Raw genomic sequence first — 23,093 nt, forward strand, 5'->3', positions numbered from 1 at the left:
CAGTATTTACATGTTTCATTGAAATTAGTTAATTTAATTAGTTTGAAATTCAAACTAATTATAATATTTCTGAATTAATTAATTTTTTTTAAACTATCAACAGCTTAACGTGGCTTAACGTTTGAATTCATTACGGGACGTCCCTAAATGGATAAAGATAAGCTTTCTTTTGCTAATGAATTTTCAAGGTGAATTCAAATCATCTGAAATATATTCTCATGTACTGCTTGGTAGATTAAAAAAAATTGTTTCTAACTTCTAACGAATGCAATATCATTCACTGTTACTAACAAGTTAATTAATGAAAGCCCCGTTTATGTTGACTTTGAAAATATGCTCTGATTATTTTAAAAATATCATCATAATTCGCTACATCGTTTAAATGTGCGATACAGTAAGTTGCTATTTCGTTCAGATTAACGGTGCGTTTAATTCCACATTTGAATTGAAATCTACGAAAAGTTGCAAATTCTCATTACTCATGAAAAGGGGTTTCATTTAAAATGCAATAAAAAAAAAATATAATCATTTTCCAAATATTAATGCACTTGGCAACCCTGAACACCTAAAAAAATCAAAACACGAACATCTGTGTATCACTTTTCCACAGGACGAATTTGTCGATATTAGTACCACAAAATCGCGTTTATCGTGCGCCCTTCTCAAAAATCGATCCTGTTCTCTCATGGTTTGAGGTTAGGGCTGAGGCCTTCTGCTAAGGTGGTGTTCGTGTAGAACTGTCAATATATCCTAATACTGGACTTATCTCCAGTTCCTTTACACGTTTAAAATGTTTGGTATTCTCTGGGATGGCATTTGAATAAAAATCGAATCAAAGGGGCCCCCAATAAAATTACACCTGGCCACCCGATGGCTTAATCCGGCCCTGTTCATAAGCGAATTGTAAATTGTATGTGAGGATTCCGTGGAATCTATCATGAGTATTTTCATAAAACTTGCTCAAAAAAATTCATTTTGGACGCCATAAAAAAAAAATTATTACACAATTTGTTTTTTTTTTGTTCGATTTGACAAAAAACGTGAACAAATTTGAGCAAAATCCGGGTTTTTTTTAAATGAAATCCGGGCAACCAGGCCAGACCGGACTTTTTCTAAAATTTGTTTAAAATATTTTGGTAATTCCAGATAAAACCAGCCAATCTGGCAAGCCGAGTCTGTACGCTTCCTTCCAATTTGGTTAAAAAAAAAGCGCATTTTACGGCTTAAAATACAGTAGCGCTGGTGTTTATTCTAATTTTTTTCCAAAGTGTGTAAAAAAATTCATTTTTGTGAATTTGAACATTTTTTATATGGTATAATTTCTTAAACAATGCACGAATATTTATTTTTTAAATTCTTTTTGATTATTCATTAAAAGTTCATTAACATAAATAGTTTGTCGTTTAAAATAAATTGAAAAAACATCCTAAAATCATTAAAATTTTAAGCTTGACTTGTAAAAGGCCTCCTTTAGTAACAAAAAAGGAAACTTCCCTCAAATTTTTTGAATTCGTCAAAAATATAGTAAATCTGAATCAAAGCAATCGAAAGATTCCTTTTATTTCAACCACGGTGGTTGAATTAAAAGGAATCTTTCGATTGCTTTGATTCAGTTGAATCATTCAACCAAGTAGGCTCATACCACAACAGAGTAGTAAATCTAGCATAATTGATTCGAACATAGAATCAATTCTATTTTTAGAAAAGCTTAAATTTCAATTTCTTAAAAACCTTTATTCTTTGCTCAAACGAAATAAGCAAAATTTTGAGAAAATTTAACATTTTTACTATCATTGAAACTCGATCCAAATTTAAGATTTTAGTTTGAAATTTGGCTCTTGAAAAATGCATTTTCAATAAAGTTTAAAAATATACCAAAAAAATTACCAAAAAATACCAATTTTTTCCGGGAGATTACATGTTTCTTTCTCAGAAATATAGTGAAAATCCTGATGAAGTTGCATTATCCCCACAACCATTTATATGGGTAAGTTAGTTCTAGTGTTTTAATTATTTTTTGTGTTCTTTTGAAGGTATAAATGCAATATTATCTATTCGCGAAGTGTAGAGAAGATTTTTTTTTAATTTAGGTTTAATATTTTCTTATTATTGAAATTTGATGTTCATTAAAAGTGGGTGGGAAGAGCAAACAAAACAGATGATCGCAGGAATTTCAAATCCGTTGGAAAAGATAACTTTGTATAATAAATACGTTCACAAATATTTCATGAAAATTTTAATATTTAATCAAATTTGGCGAAAAAGCTGTTTTTGTAAGCACTTAATTACTGGTAGAAAACCCGTTAACGAATGACGCCCTCAGAGCCAAAGAGGTATAAGTGACAAAATGTTAGATTTTGAGTTAATGATGCCAAACGATTTCTTATATTTCAAAGTATGTTTTATGATTTTTTCGGGATTTTAATTTTTTTTAACATACTTTTAAATTTGAAAGAAAAATACAAATTTTTTAAAAATATAGGGAAAATTGCCGAATACAACAATTTAAAAAGGTGTTTTCTCGAAATAAGCTTTAATGCACTTATACCCCTTTGGCATGAAGGGCCTCAAATGAAAAATTTTTGTTCTTGAATTTTGACTGAAATGAGGAATTTTTTATAATTGCGCCTGGGCGAAAATTTTTAATTTTCTCATTGACATGACTGAGAATTAAAGTCGACGACCAAATTCTGATTTCTTGGAAAAAAATATATCTGTAATTCTGTGGTTCAACTACACCAGTCTGACACAATTATCAGTGATGGATTTTTCAGAAATTTAGGAGAAATACTGTGCACAACATCGAGAGTTGAGTCATTACACTTGAAGATTGGCAATCAACATTACCAGTTGTAAAATTTTCATAAATCAGTTAAAAAACTTTTTGCAAATGGTAAATTAAATTGAAAAAAATCCATGAAATAAGTAAGAAAAACTCTAGAATCAAAAATGTACCTTACATTATCTAAAACTTTTACAAAATTTGCTCAACAATCTGTATAATTGTGGATTTTTTCTGCGATTTCATTCCAGCGTTCCAGTGCAATGATCTCATATAGAACTTCAATTAAAAAACAGTTTTTCACCATTTGTAAGAAAAATAAAGTTGGGGCTTTGAGAACGAATTTTAATTGTGGAAAGACGTTTCTTCAATACTCCAAGAAAAAAAGAAATGGGATTCAATAAATTTCAATAACAATTCAACGTCCAAAGCCTAAGGATAAATGATTTTAACTATAATTTATCGCTGGGAGTTAACCCTTCGTTTCATAAAGTAACAAACTTGCAACAATTATTGTATGGAAAAATGGAAAAATCGTATTTTATTTTAATTTTTTTTCTTGATGTACTCATCATTTCCAACTGTTTAAAACGATTTTAAGGAAAAATAAAAAATCATGAAACGAAGGGTTAAACCTTTAAATGGAAGTGACGTCAAATCATATCATCGGGTTGACTAAAAAAGGATTTTTATCAGGAAACAGTTAAAACTATTCATTGAACCAGGTATGCCTTCAAAGACTGTCGTTTGCAATAAAAGGAAGCAAATGGTGTTTGTATTTGGAAGAAGAATGTTTACGAAAGTGTTCAAAACAATAAAAAGTTTTTGTTCATTTTAAAATGATAACAATGTACCGAATGATATGGTGTTAAATTTCAGTCTCCTTCAAAAACATTAATCTGTTTAATTTTTCTTATGTTCAAAATTGCTTTGTAACAAAAAAAAACAGTAGTTATAAAATAAAGCTCTGATAATTAAATGTTATTTTGAATGCTACCCGCCAACAAAATTTCAAATTCAAATTGGCCCGTTTGATCAAAAGGTTGCCCACTAGACTGCCCCAAATTTGTATGGGAAATTTAAAACCTGTGAAATGTTATACGCTGCAGGCTAAAATTGATCCTGGGCCTAGTACAAGATCTCATGCCAAATTTGGGCCAGATCGGACCACGGGAAGGGGTCGCTCAACGAGCCTGAAGTTTGTATGGGATTTTCAGACATTTTGTTCGAGAGGAAAATGAAAAACCAGTTTTTCGTCAATAACTTTTGTCTCCCTCGACCGATTTCTTTCAAAAACGGGTTTTCTAGAAGCACAAATATTTCATCAGAAGGTTGCATTTCAATTAAAGTTAAGATAATAACAGTTATTAAGATTCAAAAGTTGGCTATTTTTTTAAGGGTGACATTCATCACTGTTTTAATGAGGCGACTACATGTCCGACCAGGACACTCAATGTGAAAAGCATGCCGTTTCGTCAAATAATGACCGATTTTAACCATTGTTGCTGCGCTTGATTGCAATTTTCAATGTTTTTCTAATCTTTGAGTTTGGATAATATTCACTTGATAGTTCGGAAAAAAGTAAGGGCGGAAAAATGCTTGACAATTATATAAAAATTGCATAACCACAGGGGCTAAGGAACATGACTGGACGATTTGTGATGCCAATAAAACAGTTTTTCATCAAAAGCTTTAGAATAAAGGTTTGAATAAAAAAAAATGCAAAAAACAAATAAATAGGAATAAATTGCACAAAATCTTGTTCGAAACAAAATCATACAATATCATTGCACAAAATCTACAGATCAAGTTATTTTTTATCTAAAAATTCAGTAAAATAAAAAATATAAAGGTGAAATACTTCCCATCTTCCAAAATTTGTGTTTTGGTCTTGAAATCTTTCGGATATTTAAATTTTTTTTCGAAATTTACACAAAATACTTCAAAGTTTATTTATTTTCCCCTTCGGGTTTTTAGGAAATTTCGAAGGAGCGGGGGGATTGGTTAAACAAAAGAAGAAATTGAAATTTGTTCCAGCCTAATAGTAAACCTTGCATAATATCAGAGGGGTGGAAGCGCCAAAACTATAGATTTAAAATTAAGTATACTCATCTATTCTTGATTTCTTAATCTACATTTGATGCTAAGCTTCGATTAAAAAAAAGACACTTTTTCAATTCAACTAAAACAACTCGAATTAAAAAAAAATAAGTAAGTGAAAAATCTAGACAATTGACAACTTTGAAACAGGTTTTCTCTAAGCTTTCATTTGGCACATACATCTCTTTGATTCTAAGCACCTTATTTGTGCTTTTCTGCTGAATTTTGTTTACTATCTGGCTTTGATTTAAGATTTAAAATTTAGTATTAGAACTGTTATTATTCGTGTCGCCTGTCGAGAACAAGAAATCTAATTATTTATCCAAACTGATTACGGGAAAAAAAAGTCCAATGAATTTTATTATGTCTAAACTAAGGTAGGGTAAATGAGCCTAATTTCGCTATATTTTGTCAGAGGTTTTTAGATTTGATATTATTGCGCCGAATCTTTAATACTTAGATATACAATTTTTTGGTAACTATATCCAAATTTTTTTTCTGAACTCTTTTTAGGTTTGAAATAATCATTTCAAACCATAATTTACGAAAAATATCATGTTTTATAAAGTGTGTCGATGTTCCTAATATGGCACTAATTGTTCCTAATGTTAACATATGAGGAAAAATGTATCCGCGTACCCAAATATTACACTTTTTGTTCCTGATTTTGCATATGGGTCTGTTTTTTTAATACTTTAAAAAGATAAATCTTAAAACTTACCTTTTAATAAATATAACAACGTTTTTGGAATATGAATAGGGAAATAAGAACTATTTAAATCCTACACAATATTCCTTTACGCCAGTTTTGAAGAAAATAGTGAATATTGAGCTCATTTAAATTCAAACTTTACCTTTTCCATTATTTATTATATTCATTATATTTCAAAAAGTAGAAAATTCATTGTAATGGATACAAATAAGTTCAGTTAAACAGAGCATCATGCAACAGCATTGTTAGATGCAACATTTGGGTACCACAACACTTATTTAACTTTTATTTTAATATAATTGATTAAAATTATCATTTAATGATAAAAAAAATCGATGATGCCATAATTTCTCACATCATGAGAGAGTTTTATAAAGTTTTTGAATCTTATAGAAAATTCGAAACATCGAAATTTTAACATTTTTGATGCCGTAAAAAACTTTACACAATGGCACGGATTGACTTAGTGATATTTCCTACAAACTTTATATGGAACTTATTATTATACATCAAAACCGTTGGTGCATGAATATTTTTCGAACAATCATTTAATTTTTTAAAATTAATATTTTTAAAATTCCGTTACCAGTCTAAGCTAAAACGCATCGACATGCAAATCAATGATTCACAGTTTAAATCTTGTTTACATAAGCTAGAATATGATGTAAAATTTTTGTAGTATTATTTATCAGCACCCTTTTGCTTTCTTTTCAAAGAAAAAATATAAACTTTAATTATAACAAAATCTTAAATAACTGCAGATCGTGCATTATGCGTAGCGACATCACAAATATATCAAAAACTTTTCAAAATTTTTGTTTGATTTTTCATTAAGAACAAAGGTTTTTGCAACTTGAATACCCCTTTTTCTTAGAAGGGTGAAAATCGCATGTTATGTAAATTTAAAAATAACTGGTGAAACCAATTATTTTTCTGACTACGTTAATTTGATGTCCCATTAACCTTTTGATATACAAACGGTAGGATTATCAGTGGACATTAGGGTTTAAGAAGCAATTGAAGTTGAAAGTGTTGCATGATTCCCCAAAAGACGGTATACAACGTATTTTATTGAGATTTTTATTAAATTTTTCCTTTCGATTCTGTTCTCGTTAAGAAGCTCTCTGTAACTTGATGGTTTAATTCCTTTTCTGTCGCGAAAGGTGCGTTCCTTACAACCTGGCGAAAATATTTTTTCAACATTTTAAGCTTTGAGATATACTGAAGTAAAAACTATCATGTTTTGTTAGCTCAAAACAGTTTATTTTAACAGATCGTTGAAAATTAAGTTAAAACACAATTCTATCAATCAAATTTATTTCAAATACATTCCATGACTTTGATATAGTTTGGAAAACTTTGACTATGTCCATAATTAGGAACACATTGAAAATAGTGTTCCTAATTGTGGACATATGCTTTTTTTAGTTTTTAGACGAGCAAAACATCGTTCTAACATACTTATTACTTAAATCATGATAAAAAACAATCCGACAAAAAATTTCAAAAAATTCGGTTGACAAATTTAGCTTTAATCATCTATTTCTAAACAGGTGTTTTTTAAGAAATTTGCTAACAATTCAATTCAATTTGGACATACTTGGAAACAATCCGGATTTTACGAAAAATCTTGTGAATTAGAAAGCTAATTTGTTTGTAAAATGAAAGTTCACATGATCCTTCACATTATTTTTTTTTTTTTTGATAATTGTGATAAGTGGAAAATAACGTCAAAAACACGCAAAATCGAACAGTATGTTAACATTAGGTACACATGCGACATTAGGAACACTTACCCTAGCCATAATATTTTGAGCACATATCCGGGCCGGACAAACCTGGCATTTGATTTCAAAAGTGACGACCATAAATCCGTGCTATATCCGGGCAAATTTTCTCAAAACCCAGAATAACTCAACAAAAATAAAAAAAAAATTGATTTTTTTCCATCAAAACTTATCGATTTATTTTGGATCGTATTTTAGCCGTACAGAAACCTTTCAAGATTATTTCTATAAGACTTATTGAAAAAAATCGTTTTGGAGACATCCTTCGTTGTTTTTTTTGTTTGAGTTTCAAAATAAAGTGAATAAATGTGGACAAAATACGGGCTTTTTTCAATGAAATCTGAGCAACCGGACCGAGCTGGACTGTCCCCAAGTGTTGTTCTAAACATCCGGCAAACCCGGTTATAACCGGGCAATCTGGCAACCTTAATCTAAACAGCAGCTAAAACGTGACCACAAAATTTTGGAAATAAATTTCAAAATTTGGAATTGTGAAATGTTTATAAATATGTATGCTTATTCGAGAAACCTCCCTCATTCCTGCGGGGAGATTAATAGGGAAAAGGGATATTCTCATAACATTTTTTTACATAACTCGACAAAATTTTAAGCAAATGGAGCAAAATGTAGGGGAGAGTGGGGTATCGTGGGCCATGGGGAAATGTGGGCCATTTTTAATATCTCAGATGTGTGTTGAGATAAAAATCTCAAACCAACTGTCATCGTCGTCAATTTGCGTCATCATATATTTCTATATGTTGTTGACTAAAATGCGCATCATACGCTTCTTTTATTTATCAAGCTAAAAATAGTTAAAAAAATTTACTTACCTATTTAAAAAAAACCCTCGCTAATTTCATCGATGGGAAACCTAAAGTGCATAACAAAAATATGCTCATACGCTTATGATCTTAGTTTTGTCATGATCTTTCACGTGGAAAAGGAATTTTTGATGAAACATCAAAAAGTCTCACAAACGCAACCAATTTGCAAACCAAAGCTTGTGGGGAATCGTGGGCCACACATCTTGAACCACCTATATTTTTATGGTTTTATACACATTCAGAACTTAAAATACGTTTTTCCTATCTGTATAGTTTTCTTATGCCAAATGAAGAGTTATGAAAAATATTTTGTCCATCCTATATAAGAAATTTTGCCAAAACGTTCGCGAGCCAGGTTTTGAAATCCATGCGATCATACACAGCTCTCTTTTTTATTTCATCATCTGAAATTGTTTTAAAATAACAAAATGAATTAGGAAATCACAGTTTTGGGTCAACTCATAAACTTTGCATGTTATTTGGTCAATTTGGATTTGGTGGCCCACGACTCCCCACCATTTTTTAAAATCCAAAAAATATTGCTTTTTTTAAAACAGTAAGAATTTGGGGAAAATAACTTATTAAATTTAAAAAAAAAATACCTTATAATACCTTGAAAATGTAGAAAACCATACCATTTTTTATTTTCATTTTATCGTTTATAACAATGAAGTTATGGAACAATGAAAAAAGTTCCCCATGATTCCCCACTCTCCCATATCATAGGAAAGTATATCCAAATAAGAATTTGATACTCCTCCTTTCTTATCAGTGAGGAGGCAGAAAAGCGAGAGTTGTGCACCCATATTATTTAAAAAAAAAAACTCGAGAAATGATAGAGCAAATTTTGCCTAGAAAGGGTTTGGGTACGAGAAATATTTTCTTGATTATATAACAGAGGATTTTAATATTTTTTTAATGACTTGGGTTCAAGCAAAAGGATTAGTCATACGAAAGAAATCATCTTAAGTAGCCTATTTGGGATGATGGAATGATTCTATGCTCATGCGGGAACCCTCCCTCATTCCATTGGGAAGATTAGTAGGGAAGAGGGAGGTCCTCATACCATTTTTTGCATAACTCGACAACATTTAAAGCAAATGGGGCCAAATTTAAAATAATAAAATATATTGAAAAAAAAAATTATACTCTTCCTTTCTTTTCAGTGGGGAGACAGAAAAGCGAAAGTTGTGCACCCATATTTTTTCAAATAACTCGTGGAATGATTGAGCAAGTTTTGTCTAGAAAGGGTTTGGGTACGAGAAATATTTTCTTGATTTTAAAAAAGGGGTTCTCATATTTTTTTATTGCTTGGGATCTGATCAAGCAAAAGAAACCAACCCTAACCAGCATATTTTTTTTTTGCAGAATTTGGGAAATCATGATCTAATAAATACGGTATCTTAATTTTAAACTGTTTTTTGAAAACAGAAAAGAAATTTATTTTATCTCTTCTGTATTGCAATACGAAACTCAAGCTACAATTTTCATTCCAAGGAGTTGGTGTATAATAGTGTTGAATTTTAATTATAAATTTCCAACAATTTTACAAGTAATTAATAAAATAGAAACAAACGTCAAAATAAATTAATATTTGAAAACATAGAACCACTCAACAAAAAACACACTTTAAAAGTGAAACCATTTTCACACAACGTGACACGTGCATAAGTACGATTCATTTTTCTTTTTTCCCCACTGTAACATTTTAATCCGATTCCGAGGATCGTTTTCCTTGCATTCTTTGAAGTCCCACGGCAAAACGTGCAGGAAAATCAAATCAGGCCACACATGGCTTGCCAGCATTACTGGAAGGGCGAAGGATTCAATATTCCCAGCTGACATTCGAGTCGGTCGACCCAGATTAGAAGTCTGGGTTTTAGATTTACGCGAATAAACTAACTGATGAATGTGGGGCGTGGGTCAGATTTCAAAATCAGTTTATTTGTTCTCTGTCTGGTCAGATGGCATTGGCTCTAGATCTTCCAGAAATGGCTTCGGTCATGGTTTACGGTATCTGCTTAGTAAATAAGGATGAGTTTATTCAATCAGTTTGAACCCTGCGAAGCTTCAATCGGGATTTTATTGATAATCAAAATCTTAACCCAGATCTTGAAAATTAAAATTTGTGAAATTAATTTACCGTTTTTTCAAAAAAGAAAACCTTTCAAGGATTTATGAGCATTCAGGTCACTGATCAAATAATGATTTATCCATATTGCTTTCTTTAGCTAAAAGTTGCTAATTTATGAAATTGCCCACATTTGTAGTCGAGAGAATGCAGTAATTGCCAGTAATAAGCAGCAAATCGCGCATCAGATAAAATAATGTTTAACAACTAAACCATTGTTAAGTAAATTGGTACCACAGTGTTGATGAAAACCACCATACCACTTCATTCATGTCATCATTCAGTCGAATCAGCAATGAGTAATGTTCGTCTTAACAACGCAAAGCAAAATGCCGAGAAATGCTCCATCGCACATCGCAGCATCATTATCTGCCGAAGAAAAATTCAAACTCGCCCGACTTTATTGTACTTTGTAATTCTTGTTGCTCATTCGATCGTCTGTACACGCAATTGTTGAACCAAAATTTTTAAGAAAACACCATTCACTGAACAACAACCATCCAAAAACCGAGCGCACAATTAGTTATGCTTTCTTGTTCGGCATCGCGATGCATCTCCAATGTTGATATGCATTTCGATGCACAGCGGGTTCCGTTTCTTTGATTTACGAACCTCTTACTTTGACTTAAGATTCATTCATTACTTGGTTTATGGTATTTTTAATGACTCCGTTCTAAAAGTTAATCAAAATTAAAAAAAAAAAAACATTTGAATCCCTAGAATGTAGAAAATAAAAATTTTATACGAAATGGGTACTTCATTTTTATTTTATTTAAAAATTTCGATTTTCAGTTAATAAAAAAAACTGTGGAACCCATCTGCTGAAACATCCCCATTTGAGCTGCAAGAGGCTTCAATGGAAGACAACACACGGGTATCGCACAAGATGGTGTTACTCAACAATTCATGCCGAGGTGGAAAATCTTCAATGCAACAGACTTACCTAGTTATGCATCGTGCAGTGAAAAATTGTTGAATCCAACAATAGCCTCAATGTGTGCCCACTATACCTTTGCCAAAGTCTATCTCTAATCTCTAGCCGGATCTCACGTTTGGGCATCAAGTGACCGGGCAAATTGGCAAACCGTTTGGTGAACTTTGGAACTAACATGTAATAAGTGTTTTGTAATTTGTATGTGTTTTTAAAATTTAATCTGGAATAAAGAATTTATGAAATATTATTATTAACCTAGAATCATACTCCTTTATCAGATCTCGATCGAAATGATTCTGTTAGATTTGATTCTTGTAATAATAACGATCTGCAAACTGTGTCAAAGTCGTTAAAGTTGTATGTGTGAAGGTTCCGTACTTTATGCAATCATCTACGAAGATGCTTTTGGCACGATTTAACTTCAGCATCGTGTGCCCTAGTTGAGTTACGACGGGGAAGGAAATTTTCTACAGACGATTTTGATGGCTTCAGATGAAGATTAATTTTTTGCAATGAAAGTATGTAAAATGAACAAAGATTTTAGCAGCGGCAACCAGACGCTTTATCGAATGAAATCGAAACATATTTAAATTTTTGAAATTATTCAAAAACGTTTTGGGGTCTAAACCCTAAGGGACCTTATATAAAAGACATACACCGTCTTAGCCGATTTAGGCTCACAGACTGAATAAAAGTGGACAACTTAAGATTAACATTCAACAGCCAGTACCAAGATGGGAATCGAACCCATGCCTCAGGTGGTCCATGCGATTACCGTGTCACCACGCTATCCACTCGGCCACCGAGACGTACTCTCAACTCTCCGACTTGAGGAAGGGGTCAAATTTGTCATATTACGTGAAACAACTTATGGAATTAAAGCATCAAATTTTATTCAAAACAAATTTAACACCATGACTTGTTATATGAAACCCCTTTGCCACTTTTGAAAGGGGGAGGGGGGTCTCATGTAAAATTTTTATAAAATGTGACAGAACTTGAATAATTGCTAAACAATTTATATCAAGTTTGGTACACATCCAAGTTTTAAAGTTATACAGAAGGAATGAAATAATAATATTTCATATGAAAGTTTATACGTCTATATACAGCAGTGATTGAAATCCTCACCAATTTTCTCATCAGAGGCATTCAAAATACACGCTCTGAGGCTTCGCATAGCTATCAGACGGCGGCAACGCTATTCAAACCGTATGGAGCACATCTCTCAGATTTCCCCTTTTTTGACAGATTTAAGCTTTTTTCTTCAGATTTGAGCTTTCGTCTCCTATGCTCTCAAGGAAAAAAAAGCTTAAATCTGAGGAAAAAAAAAGCTTAAAAACGAGATTCACCAAGACTTATTCAATAGATGTTGGTCACACGATACATAGACAAATCGTGTAACGTTGCCGCCATCTGATAGCTATACAGGAGACGATACATACACATTCATTCAAACCTCCCCCCATGAGGAGGATCTGCTCTGAGAGATACTATTCGTTTGCTGCCCCGAACGAACTCTCTCAACGTTCGGTTGCTACATCCCAGTAAACATGAATCGGCAGAGAGGTAACTCAAATCGCCAGAGGGATCGTAACGATCTCTCTGGCGATTTTGCATCATCACATCGTTAGAGAGGAACACACCATACGCGTGCCTTGGTTAAGTGCCACGAATTAAGCTAAGACACGCCCTCAGAGAAACACACGAACACAATCCGAATCTTGTTTGTATGTTTCCATTCGAGACGCGTGTTCGCCTGCCTGAGAAGTCGACAGCTACGATTGAAAGTACACACGGGACACGGGGACAAAATGCGACCACACCGTACGAGTGTACGATGCAAACTGATTTCGCATGTACGCATTCGTATTTGTTGCCTCTAGGCAGCCTTGCCAGATCTACGGATTTCTCCGTAGTTCTACGGATTTTCAGCATTTCTACGGATCGATGCTCGAAATCTACAGGTTTTCAGCATTTCGGAAAAATTCAAGGGATTCTGCGGATAAATGAAAATTAAACCCGACGACCAAAAAAAAGGTCATCAAGTTTTATTTTGCCGCAATCAGTCAGTACATTTCTCGATTTTCTTCAAATCTACGGACTTGAGCGGTTTTCAATCTGGCAACGCTGCCTCTAGGTATCTCGGCAGGACAAACCGAATGAAAATATTTGCGTTCTTGGAGTGTCGCCGAAATTAACCGTTTTATTCTAAGTTCGGTGACTCAACTCTCAATTTTTTGCATGCTCTGTCGATTTCGGAGAGGACGCGCTTACTGCGATGATGCATGAAAAAGACGAGGCACACATACTCATTTAGGGAACATCCATAAATGACGTAGCTTTTCTTGTGAGTTTTTATATCCCCCTCCCCCCTCGTAGCATTTCGTCACAATATCAAATACCCCCCTAGATAATAACGTAGCTTTGGTAACCCACGCCCCCCCCCCCCCCCCCCAATTTTATAAATCGGTTTTTAATTTTTACTTTTATTATCAGCATTTTGCAAGAATAATACAAAAAGTAACAAAAAAAGGGAAAGAAGTTATAAAAGGAAGTTTAAAAAGCATATCAATCAGTCAAAAAAATCAAGCTACCTTTCAACAAACAGGATAGCTAGTAAGTATTCAATCAGTTGCGTCGGTCCAAATTATCTCCATTCTGGATTCCAACTTCCAACTCGTTGGGCAGCTTTCCTCCATCGTCTGTTTGGCTGGAATAATTGCATCTGCGATGTCAGCTGCCTCCACCCACTCTCTATCGTCCTCCGGAGTGATGACCAGCACTTCGTGTCCTCTTTCTATCCGAGGCTGGGGCCTTGTGGATTTTGCTATGCTCCTTTTGGAGAACATTTGAAGCAAAATATAAATTGCATTTCTTGCATGTACGCTCCTTGATACGCTTGAAAACAGTAGGGCAGTAGGAGTCAAAAGCTACATGTTCAGACTGGATTGAACTAGGCATAATTTTGCTCAATTTTGATTTTTTTTTCAAGATATTTAATTAAAGCTACGTAGCTTTACTTGAACCCCTACCCCCCCTCTCGTCACTCATCGTCACACAAAGTCAAACTCCCCCCCTCCCCCACAAATGCTACGTCATTTATGGATGTTCTCTTACGATATTGAATTTGATGGACTCAAGCCGATAGCTGTCGTTGAGGAGAACATCTTCAACCTCGCCGCAAAAATTGAGGCAACAACAAAACAACCGAACTTTTTTCATTGCACAGGCCCTTAACGTATGGTGCAAAGAAGGGGGAAGAAAAAGAAATGAAAAAACTAGCTGCCTGCGTGCGATTGCTGTGCAATAATTTTTTTTTCAATCATTTATTGTTCAGTTTAAGTGTATGTACATGTTGCTATTATTCAATTGTAAAGTGAAATTCTAATGCATCTACATCTACTACATTGTTACTTTCATTTATAAAATCAATAAATTTAGCTAAAAGTTTCAATATTGCATTGCGTTTTGCAAGCCCTACTCTATCAAGCAGCGGTGTGATAAGGTCATTAACAAAAACTATTTGATGATCGTTGAACAACAAGTTGCAATAATAGCAATAGCAGAAAAACCTCAAGCATTCGATCCAGGCACAAACGAGGAGACCCGGGTTTGCTCTGCCTTTTGCTTGAATTCGGTTCCCTCAAGGTTGTAACAGGAGATGAGTGAGAGCCATTCGTTTGGTTTTTTGGATTCGCTGCCTCGAATGTGTATTGCTTCACGAAGGCGGGCCATGTTGAGAGCGTATACATCATCGGCTTTGTCGTTTTCGCTGCCTCAAAGCAACCTTTGCTTCCGAGTAATGCGTTGAGCGAGTTTCTCTAGTTTCAACTCATAGATGGCAGCACTATCTTGCAATTAAACCGAATTGATGCCCATTTTCGAATACCTGGGATTAATTCAGGTGTGCTGGATGATTTTGGTAAAGAAATAAGTACTTGGTACCGTATGACCGCCTTGGAAATTCTAAGATCACAATATCGAAAAATAAGAATTTCATCAAGGACCCATAAAAGTGAATTTCTTGGACCGATAATCAGAATAATTTTGTACTTTCCGATGGAGCTTGATGAACCAGATAACTAGCAGTATTATTCGTATGAATTGAAATTGAATCGGAAGTTGAGATGAGCAGGAATTTTTGCGGTGTTATATTCTTGTGCTGGTGTTTTTTTTTAATTCGCAAAAGATTTCTGCAGCGTGAACTCCAACAAAACTGTGTTGGAAAAATAACTCGAAATGATGAATATGGGCCTAAATAAAACTGAAAAATCAATATTGAGACTTAATTTGGTTTTAACGACAAGATAGTGCTGCCATCTATGACTTCAAACTGGAAAAAGTGATGTTTTTTTAAAAAAATCTAACTTTATGAATTCCAACCTGTTTTTTTCCTGATTTAAAATAAACCGAAAATGTTTGATTCATCATTTCACGTCATTTTAATGAAGAAAGTAAGTAGTTTGGTAAAGAATTACAGCTCAAATATCAAATTCCTTAGTTCTTGAGGAGCATCTCTTAAAACCCCCTTTTAAAACCTTTGAAAATCTTTGAAGTTCTAGAAAACTCTTTTAAATGCAGTTAACTATTCAAATAATTCGTAGAAGCATTATTATTCACTTTAACATAGTAATTTTTTTAAAATAATCTTGTTTTTAATGATAGACGCAAGTGGTGCTATTCTTATTTCGCACCCTTTTTCTATAATTTTGGTTCTCAACGCCAATTGCAACGTCCAAAAAAAGTAAACTTACGCTTGATTTATCCGTTAAACAATTCAAAACAATTTATAGAAGAAAATTTTGGTGCTTTTCTTATTTCGCTCACTGTATATAAAAATGAATGTTTGTCTGTCTGTCTGTTCCCTATAGACTCGAAAACTTCTGAACCGATCATCTTCAAAATTGGCATCTGAAGGTTTTTGGGGCCGGAGATAGTTTCTACAATAGTTAAAACCCCATCCGACTTAAGGGAGGGGGGCTTCCATACCAAATTTTAAAAAAAAATTACACAATTCGAACAATTCTCAGGAGCTACTGAACCGGTCAACGTGAAACTTGGTGCGTAGCGGTTTTTAAGACTGAGAGTGTTTTTCAAAATGCTATCAAACACTTCTGAATACAATTAACAAAAATATTACACAATTTGGACAATTTTCGTAAACTACTGAACCTATCAACGTCAAATTTGATGTGTAGCCATTTTCAAGACCGGGAATAGTTTAATTCTTCAAAACCCCTCCAAATCCAAAGAAGGGGGGCTTCTTTACAAAATCATCAATAATTTGACACAATTTGACCAATTATCGGAAACAACTGAACCGATCAACGTGAAATTTTGTGTTTAGCCGTTTTCGAGACCAATAATTGTTTTTATAATCGTTTTAAACCTCTCCAGATCCAAAAAAGGGGGGCTCTAATACAAAATTAATTAAGAAATATTGACAAAATTTTCAAAATTCTCCAAGGATTATTGTTAAAAAATGATAAACGTAACTGTTTTGACTCATCGAGACAATCTTTTGAATTAACAAACAAGTTTTAACCAAATTGGATGATATATTGTATTGATAGACGCTTCTCATTTTAATGAAAGAAACCGTCATATTCAATAAATGTAACATACATATTATTAAAAAAATACTATGACTTAGTATTTCAGTGTTTAGTGTCTAAGTATTGTTGTATTGTAGATCCCTCCTAATTTTTCTTAACCTTCCAAAGCCGTTCGCTAAATATCCGTTTTGGGGAAATATGCGTTGTAATTTGATTTCGTTCTCCTGGCTGTAAATGTTAACCGATTTTGATGATGTTATATTTCATTGTGTAGGTAATTTATTCTTATTACTCATCATTTCAAAATAAAGTCGATATGTATTACCAGGATTTCAGAAACTGGTTCAGAAAGTTAAAAGTCCGAAAAATCAATTTTATTTTTAAAATACTCATAACTTCTGACAGCTTTTCTGTATTTAATTATTTCATTGATGTTTGAAATTGTCAAGAATCCATCTATCCGACAATGTATAAATATGTTGGGGTCCAATGAAATTTTTTACCGCTATGACAGATTTTCCGGTAGAAAAAAGTCTTACTTAAAAAAAACGACATCCAGTTTTTGCTTTTCTTAGCTGTATTTCATTTCTCAATGAACCGATTTTAAAAACTCAAATTTTAGTTTTTTGACGTTAATTTCATCATTATTTTCATAGAACATACTTGGTCTGTCAAAACTACCAGTTCATCAGTATATTGGAATGATGATAAAGATGTTTGAAATGTGCGCTTCGGGTCATATTGACCCGAACGGCTTTGGAGGGTTAAGGGTGGCTCCTCTAACCTTCAAACTATAAAATTATGTTCAGACTCAAAACAATCTAGAAGTTCAGACGCCATGATGAATTTAATTTGAATGGAAGTATAACTAAATTATAATAATTTTAATGCACCTAATTTTTCCAAGCAAGGAGTAGCAAAGCACACCGGGTCAGCAAGTGATAAGATAATTGATTGAATTAAAAAAAAAAAAATGGTATTTGCTCCCGTATAAAAATACCGTGAATTATAATAATATCCAAGAAGTTATAAGACATTTTCATCAAACTTGTTACTTAACTAAATATGACATAATGACATGATTTATCACATTAATCGACAAGTCATGATATAATTTGACAATTAATTGTACTGTTACCGCACTTCTTTTTAAGACAAAGGGAGGAGGGCTCCTATACGAATTTGAAGTTCCATATGATACAACTAGAATAAATTTAATGTGGTTCCAATCAAATTTGGTACACATAAATATCCTGTTGTAATAAGATGATGTACAGATTTTAAATTCCCGTCTAACTTTTGGGAATGCTTCCACACAAAACCAATGTCAAATTTTTCATAAATCGAAAATTTTTAAAGTAGTTTGTAATGATAGATAACTTTTGATTGGGTATTTTTTTGTGCTCTTACATATTATTTTTTTGAACAATTTCTAAGTAACTTCACTAAGTTTGGTATACAAGTCAGATTTGATTATGAGATGATTCAATAGAAAAAAAAACTCCTTCCACTTCCCTTCCTATTTTAAAAAAAAGACGGAAGACTGTTCAGAAATAAACAAAAAAAAACCCGATTTAATACACTTAACAGTGGATTTGAGCCTTTCTTTCAGATTCAAAACATATTTGTTTTGCGTGTTTTAATCCATAACGGTAGAATGTTTACAAAAATCACTTTTGTAAATGATTTTCGTTAAATGAAGCTATCAAACGGAATAAACTGTAAGGGATAAAAAAGGATTTTTGAAAAACTACACGATTTTTTGTTACAATCGATAAAAACGATTTTTTGTTACGATCGAGAAAGAAACTCAAAAATAAATAAACGATTATTTTATAACAAACAAACGCCTGCACGATTTCTCGCCTTTAATTTACATATTTAGGAAGCGATGGATCGAAAAGCCGTAATGAACTATACCTTTCTGAAAAAAGGCAAAACATACCAATCAAAATCACTTAAGAACATGAAAATAAAATTAAAGATTACAATATAAAAAAAGGCTCCCAACCATGTGTTTCAAATAATTAAACATTTGCTCTGGGTAACCTATGAAGTGAAGACAGCGAAAATAAGTATCAAGGATTCTAACATAGAGTCCAATTATAGGTAAAGTATATTTTCAAATTTTTATATATCATCAATTTTGAAATTTTTAGTTAAGTAAATGGTTTGTCGGCCTGGTCTACATGCATAGGTATACCGATCATAAAAAAATACCGATCAAAATCAATTAAGAACATGAATATTAAATTAAAGATTACAATATTAAAAACTGTTTTAAGATAAATAAGTAGTTTTAATTTAATTTAATAATTTCATCTTTAATTCAGAATCTGACTTTGGTTTGGAATCTCAATTCTGACCCTCGATTTTTAATCTGAATTATGAAATTGAATACTGGGTCTCAATTCTAAATCACAATTATGAATCTGAGTTCTGAAACTGAATTTTAAATCTGAATTAGGAATTCTAAATCTTAACAGGATCCATACCTGATTCAAGACCTTAATCTGAATTAGAAATTGAGAATCCAAATCAGAATCTGATTCTTATTCGGAGCATTGAATCATAATTTCTAATTAAAGTACAATTTTTGTTTAATTTTTTTCTGAATTTAAAATCAGAAAATTTAAATTTGAAATACAAATAAGGATTAGGTATATGCAGAATTTTGATTCAATCTTTAAGTTTGAAATTTAAATCTAGAAACTACTTTAAATCTAAATTCTGAACTGGATCTTAATCTGAAGCCTGTGTCTGCATGATATTTTAAATGCTAATTACTGAGTTCTAAAGCCTCCTACATCTTAATTCTGCCTGAATCCTGAATCTGAACCGAAAAAAAACTAAATCTGGACTAATAGTCTTCAAACTTAACTGAAATGTGATGTCGTATGTATATTTACTCTAAATATGAATTTTAAATCTGATTTCTTATTTCAAAACTGCAATGGAATCCAGAATCTGAATTCAAAATTAAATTTTCAATCGAAATTCAGATTGAAACACCGAAATTCGGCAATTCATAGTTTAGAAACCACTACACAAATTTAACTTATTTAGGTCTTTTTGAGTTACCAAAAGTGTTGTGCTTAATTTAGTAAAAGAAATTTTTGTTTTGTTAAATTTATTACGTTCAAGTTATGCGTCTAAGTTTAATACACTTGCAGCGAACGAAAAATCGATATATCATATTTGATCCTCAATTTATTAATTCAAAATATGATTCTGAACTTAATTAAATAATTATGAATCCGAATCAGAAAGTGACTTTGGATCTTAATTTTACATTAAAATTCTGAAATGAAATCTGATTCTTAATGTTGGATTTGTTTTCATTCTTAATTCTAAATCAGAACTTTTAAATTATGAATTAAAAGAAGGGTTTTAGCGGTTTTTTAGAACCAATTTCATTATCATTAATAACAATATAACGTAAATCTGCTCTTAAAATGTTGAATCGTTGGAATCAGAAATGTACATCAATCAAAAATCGTTAATAAATCTCATCCATATTTTTGTTGTTGTAAATTTTTAAATAAACCGTCTTCTCATGCATTGATTTTGAGTCTATGCTGTAGTTATGTATCGCTAGAACAATAAAAATTTCATCCTCTCAAAACGGGAATTTCTATCTCCGCAAAAAAAGAAAATAGTAGGTTCCTAAATGGGTACATTTAAAAGGTTTCTAAATATGGAAATTCTCGTATTTTGGTCAATCGGGCAAGCTTAAAGCACCAGGGTAGGTTCAACAACAGACAGCGGTTTTCTCACGACGTCTTACAGATCTTCCTCATCCGGAAGTGCGCTGTCCTGTGCCCTCTTGCAAGTCCTTCTCGATCTGTTGCTGCAAGTCTTTGTCCATCTTGGCCTCTGGCGAGAGCAGTACGGGCTTGGCGACATACTCCATAGTGGTATCACCGACTAGTGAGAAAATCGGATCGAAGTTGTAGTTCGAATTGGCCGAGATGTCGTAGTACTGCAGACTTTTTTTCCGGTGGAACCCGATAGCTTTAGCTTTCCTTTTGCGGTCCTTGATGTTGACCTTGTTGCCGCACAGCACGATTGGGTTTCCACAAACTCGCGTCAAATCCCGATACCGGATGGGCCCGTTTTTGTAGGAAGGAACCCCCATTTCGGATCGACTTTGAAAAAAAATTCCTCTGGAAACGAACCTTTTTGTTTTTGTTTGTTCCTTTTTGGTTAACTTTGACGTTGTGCACGACGATTTCGAAATAGTCAGATCAACTGAAAGTGTGTTAATAGGGCTGAATGTTTAAAGTTCAAAAGTCAAGACAAAGATATCAATAGGGTGTAAAAGCATCCATATTGAATGGAATTGAATCAAGTTCAATAAAGAAAAACTCCATTAATTTAATTAAGATTGGAAAGCATTAATTAAACACTCAGCATTATGCTACTAACACTACCAGTGGCAAATAGGGCTGTTGATGGTGTGAGTTGTAGATTTATTAATCTTATCGTTTTGTTTTTGTTTTTCTAAAGTGAAATAGTGTAGCGCTTAATTTCATTGCTTTGAAGCTCTGAATGGCGAATTTCAAATTACGAATTCGAATAAAAAATTGTAATTTCAAATTTTATCTTGAGTCTGAATCGAGTATTTTAATTTTAATTTTAAATATGATCTAAGCTAGGAATCTGAACATTGAATCATAATCTGAATCCGGATCTATATTTTAAATTTAAATGTTGGATTTTAAAATATGAAGATTCTCAATCTGAATTCTGAATATTAATACTGAATTAAGAATTTTAACTGGAAATCTGAATATACATTACTATTCTGAGTTAATTTTTACCTTGGGTTGGTGGCGGAAGACAAGGCTCGTAGTCACCATTTGCTACTTGAAAAATTAACAAAGAGAGAAATTCATTAGATATAATCATAAGTTACTAAAACAGTGTTGCTATGAAGCAATTTCTGAGCAATTCTCTATTATTACTTAGAATTTAAGGAGAGCGCGTTTTATTTGCCAGTTTTACGCAAAATTGATCGGTAAAATTGAAAGCGCATGAACTTTTTCCATGTAGAATTGTGATAAAAGGTCGATTATTATAATTGATTCCACAGTCAGTTTTGGTCTTCACACAATTAAAAGATAAAATGAGTTTGAAGTTGAGTCAGAATATTCTATTTTATAAAATTCAAAAACCGAAAATAGAACTAATTATCTTAAACAAGCCCTCATTGAAACCCTTTTCAGTCCAGATGGTTGCATAAGATACTTTTTATCTTCTCTTCAGAACCTCCTGTAGGTGGGCCTTTTAACACTTATAAGTTGTTTTAATAAGGTATATATATATTAAAGTTGTTTTATAACGAAGTTGAAAAGTACCTTCTAGATTCTAAAAAACTAAAAATGATACTTGGGGAAGATTACCATCTGTTGAAAGGGTTTAACTATTTTATAACAGATTTATTAGATTTTCTCATAGTTTAACTACAAATTCGATTAAATTTTAGAGGCTTTCATAATAATCAGAACAATCCAAGACATTTAGGCACCAATTTTTGAAATCAGGACAACTCGAGAGTTTTTAAAAAATTAGGACGGTCTCGCGAAAATCAGGACAAATTCTGAAAATCAGGTTACCTGGCACCTCAGAGCACAAGAGAAACAACAACAACAACTGAACAATTGTAATGCACGCAAGAGGTGCCAGGTGTCCTGATTTTTCTGGACTTGTCCTGACTTTCGAGAGGTTGTCCTGATTTTTCTAAAACTTTCGAATTGTCCTGATTTTTGAAAATTTTTTTTCAAAATGTACTGAATTGTCCTGATTGCCAAAAAAATCTCAAATCTCAGATTTTTGGATTTTAATCTGAATTTTGAAACTTACTATTGGATCCGATTTTTTTTTAAATTAAGTTTAAAATCAGAAATACTGGATTAAACCAAAGAATTCAACAGCTTGAAATTAACGCGTCTGTACAAAAAAATCACTTTAAACTTTGAAACAGTTGATAAAATTAAATTGGGTGAAACTTTTTGTTGATGCATTTTCGTTGGAACAGGTTTGAACGTGAAATTACGCCTATTAAAAATAGGGTTATTAGGGTTATTTATTTAAACATTTGCTCTGGGTAACCTATGGAGTGAAGACAGCGAAAAATAAGTATCAATGATTCTAACATAGAGTCCAATGATCGGTAAAGTATATTTTCAAATTTGTATATATGATCAATTTTGAAATTTTCTGTTTAGTATATGGTATGTCGGGCTGGTGTCAACGCATAAGT

At 32.6% G+C, this 23,093-nt stretch overlaps 1 protein-coding gene and 1 pseudogene across 3 annotated transcripts in view; both read right to left on the minus strand.

The window, feature by feature from the left end:
- The window catches only part of LOC129745985 (dual specificity tyrosine-phosphorylation-regulated kinase 2), a 437,758-nt gene that overhangs the window by 278,777 nt on the left and 135,888 nt on the right, over positions 1–23,093 (minus strand). The window lies entirely within an intron of this gene.
- Positions 20,285–22,502, minus strand: LOC129745987 (GTP-binding nuclear protein Ran-like; annotated as a pseudogene).

The sequence above is a fragment of the Uranotaenia lowii genome, chromosome 2, assembly GCF_029784155.1.
Source record: "Uranotaenia lowii strain MFRU-FL chromosome 2, ASM2978415v1, whole genome shotgun sequence".
NCBI classification, from domain to species: Eukaryota; Metazoa; Arthropoda; class Insecta; order Diptera; family Culicidae; genus Uranotaenia; species Uranotaenia lowii.